The 15,691-nt window shown below is 49.0% G+C and overlaps 1 protein-coding gene and 1 long non-coding RNA gene across 6 annotated transcripts in view; one reads left to right on the top strand and one right to left on the bottom strand.

The window, feature by feature from the left end:
- The window catches only part of ZBTB16 (zinc finger and BTB domain containing 16), a 182,695-nt gene that overhangs the window by 112,894 nt on the left and 54,110 nt on the right, over positions 1 to 15,691 (bottom strand). The gene's annotated exons all lie outside the window — the stretch shown is intronic.
- On the top strand, positions 5,722 to 15,121 carry LOC140630991 (uncharacterized). Its single transcript, XR_012028651.1, has 3 exons — positions 5,722 to 8,270; positions 9,525 to 9,720; positions 10,260 to 15,121. It is a non-coding gene; the product is annotated as an uncharacterized lncRNA (long non-coding RNA).

Genomic DNA, 15,691 nt, shown 5'->3' with positions numbered 1-15,691 from the left:
GTCTTTCCGTCTTCCCATCTCCCCCCAAAACCAGTTATATTCTGCTTAAAGGACTTTCTTAGTATATGCACTCCTGGACTTCCAACAATGTCTTCAAAGAAAGTGAGTCAAAGACGCAGAGTACACAAAATCTTCCCATTTGCCCTCGGGGATACATACCCATCGCACCACAGGTGCACTTGGGGCCATTCAAAACCAATGAACATGTCTACCTATTCTGGAAGCACTTTTAAGTGTGTCAGGGCCAGATTGTCTCTGACGTGCAGTAAAGCAAGAACAAACCTTGTCTCACCACCAAGTTCTGCTCAAGTCTCTGGGAATTCAGTCTGGGTTACAAAGACAAAGAGAAAAGGGTAAATTATGGCCCCTCTGGGATTATTTATTTTGCTTAGTTCCATTTAAAGCCAGTGTGGCCCTAATGGTTTTTAATGGTCCTAAATGATTTCAATGAAATCTGGGCATTCACTGGCGAGACATCTGGGGACAGGCCTGCCTATCTGCAAACTGGCAGGCTTCCCTATTTGTTCTATGGAACAATAAATGTCAATGAATGAGAAGCTTCAATTATTCAGAACGTTTCCAGCACCTGATTCTCATGAAAAAGAAGATCGACGGAAACAAAATATTTTGTTGTGCAAGAATTTAGTAAAAATTTTTCTTCAAAAATTTTTAGGCACACGGCCTATATGGAGGTTTCTCAGTCTCAGTGCTACAAATCTGTAGTGGTGCAGAGTGGAGAAGGAGACTGTCCTGATCATTGTCAGAAGTGTAGAAGCAGCCATGGCCCCTACACACTACCATCCCAGTGTTACACCAAACCTGTGTAGGGGGTAGGGTGGGTGCTGCTCTCACTATGAGGCTCAGGGAGCTCCAGTACATTGTCCAAGGTCTCCCTCAGCTCTGACAACCAAAAACGTCTCCATACATTGACAAGCGTGCCCTGTTAACAACCACCTACTTAGGGTACACATTCACTCAAGCCGGGTCTACACCTTCCACATGACACACAGAATCATGAGTGATAACCAAAATACCAGCCCTCAGGGGTGCACGATCACGAAATGTCAAAGGATTCAATTAGTTCACCATGAGGTACTCACAAAAGCAGGAAAATGTACTATTCTGTTTTGTAAAGCAAGTCAGCAGGGCTTATAACCAAAAGGATTCTCCGGTTAAGCCTTAGTTAGCCAGATAGCCAGAAAGTGTAATGAGTTACCATCACGCCATCCCCCATATTCCAATGAACTGTGTTTTATGACACGAGCACACACATGCAGGCACAGTATCATCACCTTAAGCTATGCTTATTTACCCTCATAAAAAGATTCAACTATCAGCTCACTTCATGGATCGAATAGAGGGCTGAAAACATCTATTTTATTTAGGAGCAGTTGGGAGAGGGAATTGGGAAAGCAATTGCAGAGGAGAGAAAATGAAGTTTTGATCACCTCACTGGATACTGTCCTTTCGGTTGCCCAGAGCTTGCTAATAAAAGCCACAGCAAGCCCCGGAGACCACTGTCTACCTGCATTCACACTCAACCCATACCCACGCCCATGCACATCTTGATACGTGTGTACTTGCAAGCACACGTACAGATACACACCCATCCACCGATGTTGACACATACGAATTACACCTGATCCAACACATCCCTGTGGCTCCATTGGGTCCCAGCACGAGACCTGAATTCCTAAGTGCCACATCTCAACTAACCTGACAAACCAAAGTGGGAAGTGGTGCGGGGGGGGGGGGGGGGGGGATGCAGATCACATGCAAATCCATCTCCCCAACCAGGTCCCTCCACGCTGCTGGGCCTCCAATATGGCTTGAGAGTTTCTCTGCTTCTCTCCAAGGACAAAGTAGCTGGGAGCATCCAGATGAACACTTTCCCCAGAGACCCACGCCACCGTCACCGGGATGGCACAGCCCTGTCGGGGGTCGGCTTACACCCTGGTGACATCTGCTCTTTCCTCCCACAAAGAGGGTGAGCCCACAAAGCAAAGAGGCCTCTCCTGAAGCCAAAGAGCAGAAACTTTTCCTAAGTGCTCTTCCCTAGGCATCCTGCTCTTCCCTAGGCATCCTGCCTTTCTAGGACTATCATTAAGAGACTCTTGATTTCTACACACACCTTGCTTGTCCAAAGAAATCAATATGAAAATCAATTCATCCACTGATATATTTTATCAAGATACATGTGGTGATGCCACATTTCATTTACAGTGCAGCACTCGGGGAAGCCAAGGTCACTGGATAGAAAGCAGGCTGCAGGAGGGTGGGAGGGGGAGAGGCCCATATTCTGCGCTGGCTGCAAATAGAAAAGTGAATGAAATCGGAGCAGAGAGAGAGAGAGAGAAGGGAGCCTAGGGATGTGACAATTACTGTATGTAGGAGGCGCAGCGTCCGTGCAAGCGTGCCAGCTTGTTTAAATGTGAAAGAGTTGGTAGATTTAGAATTCCAAGTATTTTTCTCCTGACCATGGCAAACGAAAAACCTGTTTCGCCAGCATGCTGGTCAGTAGAATATAAAATGTTTTCTTTGAGCCAGAAAGGAAGAGGGAGGAAGAACACAGGGGCGGGGTGGGGCCATGGGGGAAGAGAGACCAGACAGGTCTGAGATCAAGACAAAGAATGAGAAGGAACAGGCAGGGGGACCAAAGGATACGTGCTGGGAGCCAGCGTACAGCAGGAAGCAAACGGGAATTTCAACAAGCCTCAGGGAGGAAAATTATGATATCTGCATGGCTGCAAAGGGGCATATTTTTAGTAAATTCGAAAGTGATTTGCCACACACAGCACCATCCCACTCTGAGGGCCCTCCACCGGCTCTGGTAGCTGTGCCACGGATCAAATGTACTCCATAATTGCAGAGTCACTGCTACCCTCTTACCTCTAAACAGAGCAGATTAAAATAGCATGAACAGCTATAATAACAGGTTTGGGATTCGGCTTTTTACAGCCAGAAAAAATGCTTATGGAAATAAGGATTTTGCTGACTCTTTTCAAAGTGAAGAAAAGGAGAGAGAAGTGGCCTCCGGAGCTCAAGAGGGAACTGTATGTCCCCGGTCCAAACGGGCTCCGAGCTGCAGCATGCTGCCTCCCATCCAGATCCAAGGCGAAAACCAAGGATCGGGGCACCTGGATGCACTCTGGGACCACCTCGCCCACCCTGTCCCTTCCCTTCCCGCTGCGCGACCCGAGATGCTCGAAGACTGTTCAACCCCAGAGTGGCTGTCAGACTCCCCTGGCAGCTCCGGTGCCCCAACAAAGGGAACCTGGGTAGGATAAATGGTACATCAAGGGGCAGGTGACAGGCACAGGCACACTCTGGGGAAGACAAATTGACTGCACCGACCTAGGCCCCTTCAAAACCAGCCAAGGGTAGCACCAGTCAGTACCCCAAACCAGACACTGCTTATCTTTGAAGGCCTGAGCTCCACTTTCCACGATGACGAGCGTCTTCCAAAACACGCCTAGGAGGATCGGTGCTGCCAGCCCTCATTTAGTATTTACTGTGAGCCAGGTGCTAGGAAGGGTTTAATAAAAGACACCACATCCTCATAACACATCCTAGAGGCAGCTCTTCCAATCCCCCATTTTGCAGGTGAGAAACCTAACGGTCAGATGTTTAAGTTATTTGCCCAAGACTCTACAGCTAACAAGTGTTTGAGTTAGGATTCAAACCCAGAATCGTCTGATTCCTGAAGCTGAGATCTTTGACCACCCCCACCCCCACCCCCGACCTGGGCCCACGTGGATGGCATCCCTCATCTCCAGAACCACATCTCAGCCACTGTTCACATGGCCTTTGCAGAAGTGCCTGGGAAGCTGCCTCCCATAAAGCAGGAGCAGCCTGCCCCTCAGCCTGGGAGTCAGCCCCCCAGAAGTACTTCTGGGTGTTGATGCTGGTATGGGGCAGGCATGCAGGCCAGTGGACACTGCATCACTAGGGTGCATCACCCCCCCAATCACTGACTCCCCAGGATCCCCCCTACTCAGGCCCTCCTAAGGAAGCTGTGTGGCTCTAAAGGTTTCTCACTCCTCATTGTGGCTGTGGATGCTGCCAGTGGCCAGGAGAATGAGCTCCCAGAGTGGGAAAGAGATTTCCCAAAATCTTCACCAAAATGAAGCAAGAAGGCCTAGACTGGGGCAGGCCTGACTCTGAGTCCCGTATCCTCCCCATCAGATCTTGATTAACCGGCCTCACATCACAGTGATGCAGTCAGGAGGGCTAGGCGTGGAGGGAGGCCTTCTCTACACTCAGCCCCAGCCTCCAGCCCTCTGGGAGGTGACAGATAGGGACTCTAGAGCTCCACCTGAAGACACACGTGGAGCTGAATTCTCCAGTGCACAAGATGAATCACAGAACCCTTCCCAAAGCCAAGGGGAACACATGTGACACCTGATGAGTGAGACAGAGCTGTGCAAGGCCATGGCTTTGCCCACCCTGAGCCCTCCTGCCTCCCCGGCACCCCACAAGAATCCCATTCTGAGGGGACACCTGGATGGCTCAGCAGTTGAGCATCTGCCTTCAGCTCAGGGCATTATCCCAGGGTACTGGGATCGAGTCCCACATCAGGCTCTCCAGGAAGCCTGCTTCTCCCTCTGCCTGTGTCTCTGCCTCTGTCCTGTCCCTCATGGATAAATAAATACAAAACCTTTAAGAAAAAAAAAGAAAGAACCCCATTCTGAGATTCTCCCTTGTTCTCCTTCCCTCTTCTAACTGCCGCCGACCCAAGTAATGATGCACAGCCCATCCGACCATCTCCATCTCCCCCTGACCCACACCTGGAATGAGTGCATTCTCAGCAGCAGGAGCAACCATTACACAGGGTGTGTGCATGTGTGGGTGTGGGTATGTGCGCGCGCACACACGTGCTTATGGTGGGGTTGGCAGTGAGGGTTCGGACCGTTACAGTGCTTCTCTAATTTGAGTGCACACCAGAATGACCTAGGAGCTCATTTATACAAATTTCTGTTCCTACTCCAGGTTCTGAATTCATCCATCCCTGTGGGCCAAGGGATTTTAATGCGTAGCCTGTGGGATTCCCATGCAGGTGGTCAGCAGGCCACTCAGAGAACCCTGTGATCTCTGGGCTGCTGTGGAAGAGAACTATCCAGGGTAGGGATTCTCAGGGGAGGACATGCCAGGAAGGGACTTCACACATGAAGGGGCTTTTAAAATGCACATACGTCTCCCCTCCCGCCTCCATCCTCAGATACACACTGTCCCTCAGGAGTCACTGCTGCCACCAGGCTATGGGAGTCAAGGGTGCAACCTGGATTCCCCTGGAAGGAGAGGCACCAGGAGGGGAAAGGGTGGGCAGAGGTAGTGCAGCCCTGGTCCAGGCACCAGAGAGCCAGGGCTCAAAGTAGGGGCCAGGGGCAGCACTCCCTGTCTCTGCTCAACTGGAAAAAGGACAGGTTCTGGCCTTCAGGATGCTTCCGATCTGCAGAGGGACCCAGGCTACTCTACAGGAACGGTCAGGGTACGCCACAGCTAGTCCCAGAGGAAGAGTGATGCAGTGGAATGGAGTCTGTGTGGACTGGCAGGTGGAGAGGTCAGGGTGGCCCTTCCCAAGCCCATGGACCTGGGCCCCTGGCTTCAGTCGGGAACACACAAGAATTCGCACCTGTCCGGGGAAACCGTGCTCAGAACCTCAAGAGGCAGTATGTCTGGTTATGGCCCCAGCTCTCCTGGCCCTGTGGTCACTGCAGCTCAAGTCCCTAACCAACCCACCTCGATGAAGACAAGGCCGGGGTCCCTCCCAACAGCAGCACTCAGCTCCCCCTCATCAGGGGTGAGGAGCTGCGCTAACTTCTGCATCCTAGACCACAGCACCCGGCCCCTGCCCCGCCAGATTTCCTGGGCACCCCCCCACCAGGACTCAGTGGGGCAGGCCAGTCCACAGCGACATCACCCTGAGGGCCACCGCCACCCCAGTAACCTGCCATGCTCCCGAAGGGAGACACACGGCCAGAAGGAGCGGCTGCCAGGAAAACTCTGCCTGGATAAGGAAACGGGGAGAAGGCGATCACGAGGCGCCTGCTTTGTGGCTCCATCTAGATGGCTCAGCACAAGCAGCAGATTCACCTCGCTTTAAGAGCAGATGGGGCAGAGCTGGCGGGAGATGAAGGCATTATCCGTGCCTGGGCAGAAGGGACGGATTCCAGGGACGGAGCACAGAAGCAAAGGGTTCGGAGCCAGGAAGATCCTTCAAACGGCAGAGCCTCTGAGCGCGGCGGGTTTCAGCCCTTCCGCCCGGACTACCCACGCAGCCGGGCCGCGAGGCCGTGGGCCTGCCGGAGGGCACAGCGGCCCGGCCCGCCCGCTCCTGTTACGGAGGTGGACACGGCGGCAGCACGCAGACACAGATCTGCCCCAAAGCAGGGCTAACTTTGCCTCTCACCGATAGGGGCCGCTTTGGGGGGTCTGTTCTCTCTGTGGCCTCTTCCAGGAAAAACAGGTACATCTGTGGACTGAATTCCCTCAATGGGGGTTGGGTTGGACCCTACAAGACCTCATCTTGCTGCCCAAAGCAAAAAAGGGTCCAAAGGAAGGTAAAGGGGCCACTCCTACAACAAGGTGCGCCCTAGACACCCCCCAACTGCGAGTCTGCCTGTTGCCCAGGGAAAACCGAAGTGGGGGAGCAAAGGTCACTGGTCTGAGAGGACCACAGGAAGAGAACATCCACCATCTACTTCTCTGTCACCATGTCCCCCTTGTGAAGGAACTGGATGAGCCTTCTGCAGTCTTGACTGGAAAAAAAAAAAAAAAAAAAAAGCTCTGGGAGGAAAACAAAAATGAAAATAAGAGTGACATCATGGGGGAATCGTGTGGGAACGCTGGCTGTGCCTTCTGATAGTTATGCGACCTTGGGCACGTTGCTCAACAGCTCTGGGCCGTGGATCCGCACATCTGAAGTGGAAAAGGCTCATGCCGCCTACCTCCCACCACAGCAGGCCACCCTGTGGTTATACATCAGGAAAGAAAGCCAGGGAGCAAAATGTTAAAAATTGGTAAACCCCAAATTGGTAAAGGTGATAGGAGAGTTCTTTTTTTTTTTTTTTAAAGACTTTACTTATTTGGGGGAGAGAGCAAGGGGGGGAAACAGAGGAGGAGGGAGGAGAAGCAGACTCCGCACTGAGTGTGGCTCGATCCCATGATCCCAAGATCACAACCAGAGCCAAACCCAAGAGTCCGACACTCATACGACCGAGCCACCCAGGCGCCCCGATAGGAGAGTTCTCTATATTATTCTTGAAACTTTTCTATAAGTTTCAAATCATTTCATGAAAATGAAATCCACAGTAATTTCCTTAGGGGGGGCTGAAATGGGGAGGATGAGAAATTTTAACTATCTTTGTATGGCTGCATTTTTAAAGATGAGTGTATGTGTTGCTATTGTGTTGTGTTTTGTTTTTTAACTACAACAAGAATGTAAAGGACAATAGGTAGATGAGGATCTGCAGGAGGCACAGAAAAGAGAGTAATAGTTAATGCTCTCCTGCCCGCACCTGCTCGTCCCCTCCCTTAGGGCTGGGCGAGCACGTGGATGGCCATGCCCTGGTCACATGCAAGCTCCCAGAGGGCAGCAGGCTGACTCTGTCTTGCTCTTGAGCCCTCTTCCTCCATGGCCTTGAACCGCACTCTGCACTTGATGATCCTCCAATACCTGTGTCCGACTGACCATGCGGAGTGAGAGGCTGGAACAGGTGCGTGGGCAGAGCCACCAAGGACGGACATTTTCATCAGCCTGGCTTGGCTTAACTGTGTCCTTCTGGTGCGAGGAGCTCGGGTTTCCGGGATGTGGCCAAGAGACGCCGATCTGCCAGTGGCCGCAGTGCTGAGGCCTCTCAGGGCTATGGGCCCAAGGGGTTAATGTTTGGGTATTTGTTCCTGTCCCACAGTCCCCTCTCTAAATGCCCAGCCCTAATCCCAGAGCTTAGCAAGGGTGGAATTCCAGAACACCTCAGTTCCGGACCTTGTTTGGTAGGAGGTCGGGGGCCGAAACTATGGGAGAGATTCCGAGGGGCAGCAGGAGAGGCTGGGAGAGACATTTGGGGGCAAACCTGAGAAGTCTGCCACCAGCGCTGCCTTTTCTGTCACCACAGCCAGGAAGACATGGCCACCGGAGCCCGTCGTCTTCTCACGGCCTCTGCTGTAAGCACTGGTGACACTGATGTATTAAAAAATAAAGAAGGCTGTTTGCTTCCATGAGTTACCCTGACCCTGCGGCGATGTGTCTCGCATAACACCCACGGTGGCTGGTAAATTGAGCAAACATGACATAGATGTCCTGGGAGTCACAGAACCAAGCTGGACTTTGCTCCCCATTATCCCCCAACCATCTCCCCAAAGCAAAGTGACCTTAAAAGCAAAATCCATCTGCTGAAACCCTGTTGAGATTATTCATATGTTTTGATTCCTAATTCAAAAATAATAAGTGGTTCATGGGTTCCAAGTTTAAAAATATATTCATCATCTGGTCTCTGTAGTAGAACATATCCCACTGGCTCGGAACATACACCGCCAAAGACTCCGCGCACCGGCCTGGTGCCCATATGGTCATTTAGCCATAGGTGACAGCAATGCCTGGCCTTACACCACCCCTTTTTATTCTATTAAAAATCCTATTTTAAGGCCACTGTCAATAAGAGCCTTAACTCCTCTGGACGGAGGAACTAAGAGACCAACAAACTGTAAATCCACTTGCTCCTGATGATTCCTCGGGACAGAGCAACCATTAAGCATGAGAAATGGGAATTCATGCTTAATTTCAAATCCATGTGTGCTCCAATGTGGAGAGCAGCTCATTAGTGTGTTAATAGCCAACAGGACCCAAGGCCATCCTCACACATTCCTTCATTCCTTCTCCAGAAAGTCCTCTCTAGACTTACACATACATATGTGTATATATATTTATACATGTATGAAGCCATTCATCCTAAATGCAGGACATCAACAATGAGGTTCAGATTCTAACCTGGCATCAGCACTGTCTTGGCATTGTGTTTAGCCTTCCCATCTACCGGGATCTCCTTCTGGGGGCCCCAATAAGGCCCCTTCCAATCCACAGGCCCAATGGTAGATCCCAGCAGCCATGTCGTACTACATAACTGCTATTGTGTGTGACCGTACCATGTAACCCCAAAATACATACATTGAGGGATACTTGGGGGGACCCATGGTTGAGCATCTGCTTTTGGCTCAGGTCCTGGGATCGAGTCCCACATCAGGCTCCTTGATGACAGCCTGCTTCTCCCTCTGCCAATGTTTCTGTCTCTCTCTGTGTCTCTCATGAATAAATAAATAAATAAAATCTAAAAAAAAAAAAAATTCTTGAAACCCTGATGGCCAATGTGATTATATTTAGAGAAAAGACCCCATACAGAGATCATTAAGGTTAAATGAGATCACAAGGGTGGGGCCCTATTGGAAAGGATTAGTGTCCTTATAAGAGAGACACCAGAGAGGTTGCTCGCTCTTATTTGCTATCTTCTCCCCACTCTCTACCACATGAGGACACAGTGAGAAGGGAGACATCTGCAAGCCAGGAAGAGAGCTCACCAGATTCTGACCATGCTGGAACTTGATCTTGGCCTTTCCAACCCCCAGGCTGTGAGAAAACAAATCGTATCATTGAAGCCACCCAGCCTGTGGTTTTTGCTATGGCAGCCCAAGCAAACAAAGACAAAAGCCCTCATCACAAAGCCTTCGGTGAGTGACTGACCTAGGGCAGACACCCATCCAAACTGTATCAGCCAGATTCCCTCTCTTCTAGAATTGGGGATATGGGCATGGAAAATTCTATTAGGTCTTATCACACGTAAACCAGGGAGTCCCAGACCAGCATCTAAAGATCACTTGTTTGCAGAGAGATAAAAATGAAACTGGATGCACGGCCCAAAGTGAGGATGAGACAAAGAAAGAGAATACTGCCTGAGTTTCTGACAACTAGCTCTTGGTTCCGTTCACCTGCCTTCAAAGGTGGGGCTCTATCCCTACCCTTGGGCTCCAGGAAACACTGCTAGATCACAATAACAAATCCTCTTACTGGGCTTAAGCTAGCACAAATTGGGGCGGGGTGGGGGGGGGCTTTCTGGTTTTTTTGTTTGGGTTTTTTTTTTAACTTACAACCAAAAAAGCCCTAAGTAGTATATAGGAACACGGACTTTGAGGCCCTTAAAAGCCGAGACAGTGCCATGCCCTCCATGTTTATTTACCCCACTCTAATGGTAAATGTTTGCATTCTACAGAAACCAAGGTGACAACTGTCCATTGAACTGAACCAATGGGTACATGCCACAAAATGCTCCCTGAGGAACCAGAAACAGAACACAGCCAACTCAAGTTCCAGACAAAAATCACTCTTAAGTAATAATTACCTCTTTGCTGGGCCATAGCTTTTACACAGATTCTAAGGATACCATGTTTTTTCTCTGTTATGTGCCTCACATACAGGGTATGCATTCAGCAAGTGAAGAATAAAAGGCCGTTTCCATTTCTGATCCCACCCTCTGCCAACCATACCAGGCACACATCTGCTAGAATAAATGGTTGCTATAGAAATCACCATTTTTGGAACAGGCAAACCCAGAGTCTATGAAGAACGCAGCCATCTCCGTACTCAGTGAAATCTGGGGGCCTGGGGCTCGGGAAGCGTCTTAGCCAACAGCCAGTAGCTTGTAACCAAACTGACCTAAGACAGGGACATGATACCTCACATCTCAGAGAATCTATCTTGACAGTCAAAAGTGAAGAGTTGCCAACAGAAGCTGAGGTTACACTAGAGGACCCTCCCTTGAGAGTAGAGTCACAGTTTGGAGACATCTGTGAAATTCTATAAAACTGGCACTGTAGGGATCCCTGGGTGGCGCAGTGGTTTAGCGCCTGCCTTTGGCCCAGGGCGCGATCCTGGAGACCCGGGATCGAATCCCACGTCGGGCTCCCGGTGCATGGAGCCTGCTTCTCCCTCTGCCTATGTCTCTGCCTCTCTCTCTCTCTGTGTGTGACTATCATAAATAAATTAAAAAAAAAAAAAAACTGGCACTGTAACATCATGGGTGAAGGTTTGGTATCCGGGATCAGACACTCCCAGACACTGGGCTCCACCACCTAGAAGCTGCGTAGTCCTTAGCAAGTCACTTACCCATTCTGTGTCTCTCTTCTCATCTGTAAAATGAAGATAATAACAGCCCTAATTCATGGGATTACTGAAATTATTAAGCAAGATGATATACATAAGTAGGGGTGCCTGGGTGGCTCAATTAAGCATCTGCCTTCAGTTCAGGTCATGATCCCAGGGTCCTAGGATGGAGTCCCATGTTGGGCTCTCTGCTCAGTGTGGAGTCTGCTTCTCCCTCTCCCTCTCATGTGCTCTCGATCTCTCTCTCTCTCTCTGTCAAATAAATAAAATCTTTAAAAAGAAAAGAAAAGATAATATACATAAGTATTCAACTCATGGCAGCAATGTACGTGGTATTTTTACTAAGTACCCATGGTGCTAGCCAGAATCAAGAACCAGACTCGGGGAAAGCAGAGATAAAGAACAGAGCCATGGATTTCATGTCTTGATTTGGGGAGGAAATAACCTTCTCATCTCACTGGAGGCCCAATCATGAGTTAGACCTTCACTCTAAAACCTGGGGAGGGTTGCCAGGACCTCAGTGCTCCCATTCAGAAGCTCTGGTACTCTGAGACAGTTCACAACCACAGTGGGCACCTCTTCCAAACTCTACCCTCAGTGACCTCCCAGTGGCAGCCTGAAATTGACCGTGGTGGGAGTTATCTATCATGCAAATCAGTAAATGCTACAAATCAGGTACCTTTTTCTATCCTGGAGAATTTGTTATGAAACATTTCCTAGCACATCAGTGAAAAAGCTTCCTCACCAGGGAAGAGGGATCTGAAAAACATTTTATACTTGAGAGTCGGTACAATCTAAGGTTTCTCTGAACAGGGATAAACAGGATTTCAGAGGACCCAGGAATGCAACTACATATCCCTGATTGGCCCTCTAAGTTTCGTTTCCAGCCATCAAACTGTAGAAACTAGCATCCTGGCAAAGCCCTGTCAAAGGAGGCGCCATCTTGGAGATAAGAGGGAAAGAAGGGTCCTGAAGATTTGGAGATTTGAAGAGCGTAAGTCTGCAGACCAGACCCGCAGACTGTGATCTGAGAGATCCCTCCTCTGAAGAGAGGTACCCCTCGCTCCAGAGCAAACAGCCTGCCTGGGGAAGAGCTCTCCTCCCCAGCAGCACCACTGCCATGTCAGAGGCTGGTGAAGAGTCCCGGCTCGTCCACCTCCTCTGCTGTGTGACACCAGGCAAGGTGCTAGGCCACCCTGAGCTTCAGTTTATTATCTGTACTTTGATTTTACAGTACTTACCGCAAACCTGTTGTGAGGATTAAATAAGATCTGGCTTTTAATAATGCCTAACACAGGACTGACCTAACATAAGCATTCACAAGAAGAGGGCTGTTGTTCCGGTTGTTGGTAAAAACCCACAGTCCTAATCACTGCAGAGACCCAGACAAAAGTTTTCCACATCCAGGTGAGACCAGAGTCCTCCACCACACTGTCCAACCGTAACCTTCTGTGGTCCCACACCTCTAACACAGCCCCTATTAGGTTATCTTGTTCTAACTTCATGGGGAGACAGGCCTGTGTGCCACTGAGAAGAGCAGTGGACACAGAATTAGTGGGTCTTTTGGAGGGATTCTTCGGAGGAAATCCTGCAGGTGACTCCAGGGTTCCCAAAGGGGACGGTGGAGGGCTGGTGCTCTCCAAATTCTAAGATATCATGATATATGTTCAAGAATTAGTCAAGACTACAAAAATAAAAATAAAAATCCTCCCCCAAACTCTAGTCTGTATCCCCCAGATCCTGTAGATTTTATGAAGCAATCAATATGCATTAGATCCAACACACTAATTTCAGACACACACCTGGGGTCCTGTGATAAAGTCAGTTGTGTCTATGCAACCAAGGATGAAAATTTCAGAGAGCCATGATTTCATCAGTCACCAACTACAAAGGATTAATTAGGAGCGAGCGAAGAGCTCATGGCTCGGGAACCCAGACCCAAGGAAAATATCTATCTCTGCTCTCCAGATGTCAGCACACAAACGAATAAAGGTCTTTGATGAAAACACTTCTCATTATTCAGGGGACTCCAAAAATACTGTTTTCTGCCATGGAATTAAGACACTTTTGATTCTTATACATTCTAAAAGATCATCAAACACCAATGAACACAACTGAATTAGTATACAGACTTCTGCTTATCGAAATATCTTTCCTTCAAGACCCACTACAATTATACAGACTACGTCTTCAGAGTTTTTCCAAGATCTCAAACAGCATGTCCAAAATATAAATAACTATTTCTCCACCCAGAACTTCTTCTATATTCCCCCCGCCCCCATCGACCATCTATCCAAGCAAAAGCTCAGGACTCTCTCAACTCTCTCCTCATAACCCTCCTGCCTAATCCACGGGACCCATCCACCACACCCCTACCATGTGCCCTTCATGCTCCACCCCACCACTGCCATAATTCAGCCTACATTCATTCTCAGTCCACCCCCAAAAGGCTTCTGACTCCAGGCTAACTCCCACCTATCCACCCTCAGTGCCACACTCAGAATGCTCTTTTTAAGTTTTATTTATTTAAGGGACACCTGGGTGGCTCAGTGGTTGAGCATCTGCCTTTGGCTCAGGGTATGATCCCTGGGGTCCTGGGATCAAATCCCACATTGGGCTCCTTGTGGGAAGCCTGCTTCTCCCTCTGCCTATGTCTCTGCCTCTTTCTGTGTGTCTCTCATGAATAAAAAAAAATAAAATAAAATCTTTTTTTAAAAGTTTTATTTATTTAAGTCATCTCTACACCCAACATGGAATTCGAACTCATAACCTGGAGATCAAGAGTCACAGGCTCCTTCGACGGAGCCAGCCAGGCACTCCTGAGAACTCTCTTTCTAAAACACACTTCCTGTTATTTTGCTCCCCTGATAAAAATCTTTCAGCATCTTACAAAATGGAACATAGGTCCTTTTGCTGAGCAAGCAAGACCTTCATAACGGGCTCAACGTCACCTCCAACCGACACCTCTACCCACTTCTTTACACACCTCGAGCTCCAGTTAAATCAAATGGTTGCCGGTCCTCTGCCCCGTCCTCCCTGGGCCTTCGTATATGTTGCTCTCTTCCACCTGGAATGCCTTTCCCTGGTCTCACCGGTGACAGTCCTCTTTTATCTCTCAAAACCCTGCCTAGATGTCTTCTCAGCAACTTTGTGTGCGGCCCCTCCCAAGGCCTCCTTTCCCTCTACACCTTGTGTTTCATTTGATTCCGACTTTTTTATTATACTATAACGTACTGCACATTTGTTCCCTGCTAGCTTAGGAGATTCTCAGGGACAAGGACTACATCTCTGGATTTCTGTACATCCATTGTCTGGTATATAGTAGGACTCAATAAATACTTGTTAACTGAGGGAGTCAGACGTACTCCTGGCCCTCCTGAAGTTTCTGGTGCACTTTCTAATAAGTAGAAGGCAACAGGTTTTATTCTACTTTTTATTACAGCCATTTGAGTACTAGCTTGAACCCTAAACTAAGAGCTAAGAAAAGGACTGTGCTTCCCCATTACATCTCCAGAAGAGCCAAAGTCATCCAGTAGGTATTCAGTAAATATTTGATGAATTGAATAAAGTGAGTTCAAAGCTCCTCTCCAGGACCTAAAGACCTAGCTTTAAAACACATACACACAACACTCACACATACACAATGCTCAATCACCTACTTAGGAGGCCCTGAGAGGTTTCCAAATGCCCAAATATCCATCTTCTGAGCAGAGGGTTACAGAAGGTCAGATTCCAACCTGAGAACGAGGTGAAGTTCCATCAAGCTGAAAAAGAAGACTAGACCATTTCAGGTCAGTGGCTCCCAGATGCTCACATCCCCATCACCCCCTACTTCACCTAGAATGTCCATTAAACACACTTAAACACGTTACTTCTTTCTTCCAGCACTTTCTGCCACCAATTTTAGCAAACCTTGGGGCTGGGAGTTGGAAGGAACATTTTCTAGGCAAATTAAAAAAAAAAAAAAAAAAAGGACCATGGAAACCCATCTCTAGTGTCTATTTCTAGTGGTTCTGGTCCCCTGATGAGAGGACAGCGTGGGGAGCAGATGCGGCCTGCAGCCCACCACTCCCAACAAAAACGTGGAAGTCAACACGCGAACACACGTGTATATATGAGGAGCCGGTGTGGCGATCCCTTCCACACAGCAGGCAGACACCCTGCCTCTCCGTCCTCCCCTCCCTCTCCCTGGGAAAGATAAATTAGTGGGTTGTCAGTAGAGGACAGCCAAAGCAGTTGTGTTTCTGTAAAGGGGCAGTGGAAGTGTCTTTGATTAATGAAACCTTAATACGAGGCCGTTAGACAGCCTCTCGTCAGCCACTGAAGGAAGACAGATCCCTTCAGACAGGGAGAAAGTCCTGCTGCACACCCTCCTGCTCCTACCTCGAATGAGCTCCTGCTCTGGGAAGAAATGTGTGGGACCCATGTCTCTCCCCCTAGAAGAATGCAGACTCTCGCCTTCTCACTAAAACCAACACCTGCCGATGTGCTAAGAGTCCTCTTGAAGTTCCAACAATAGACATCAAAGCTGATGTTTGGAAG

The sequence above is a fragment of the Canis lupus genome, chromosome 3 (assembly GCF_048164855.1).
Source record: "Canis lupus baileyi chromosome 3, mCanLup2.hap1, whole genome shotgun sequence".
Lineage (NCBI taxonomy): Eukaryota > Metazoa > Chordata > Mammalia > Carnivora > Canidae > Canis > Canis lupus.
This window is presented reverse-complemented; position numbering and strand designations above follow the sequence as displayed.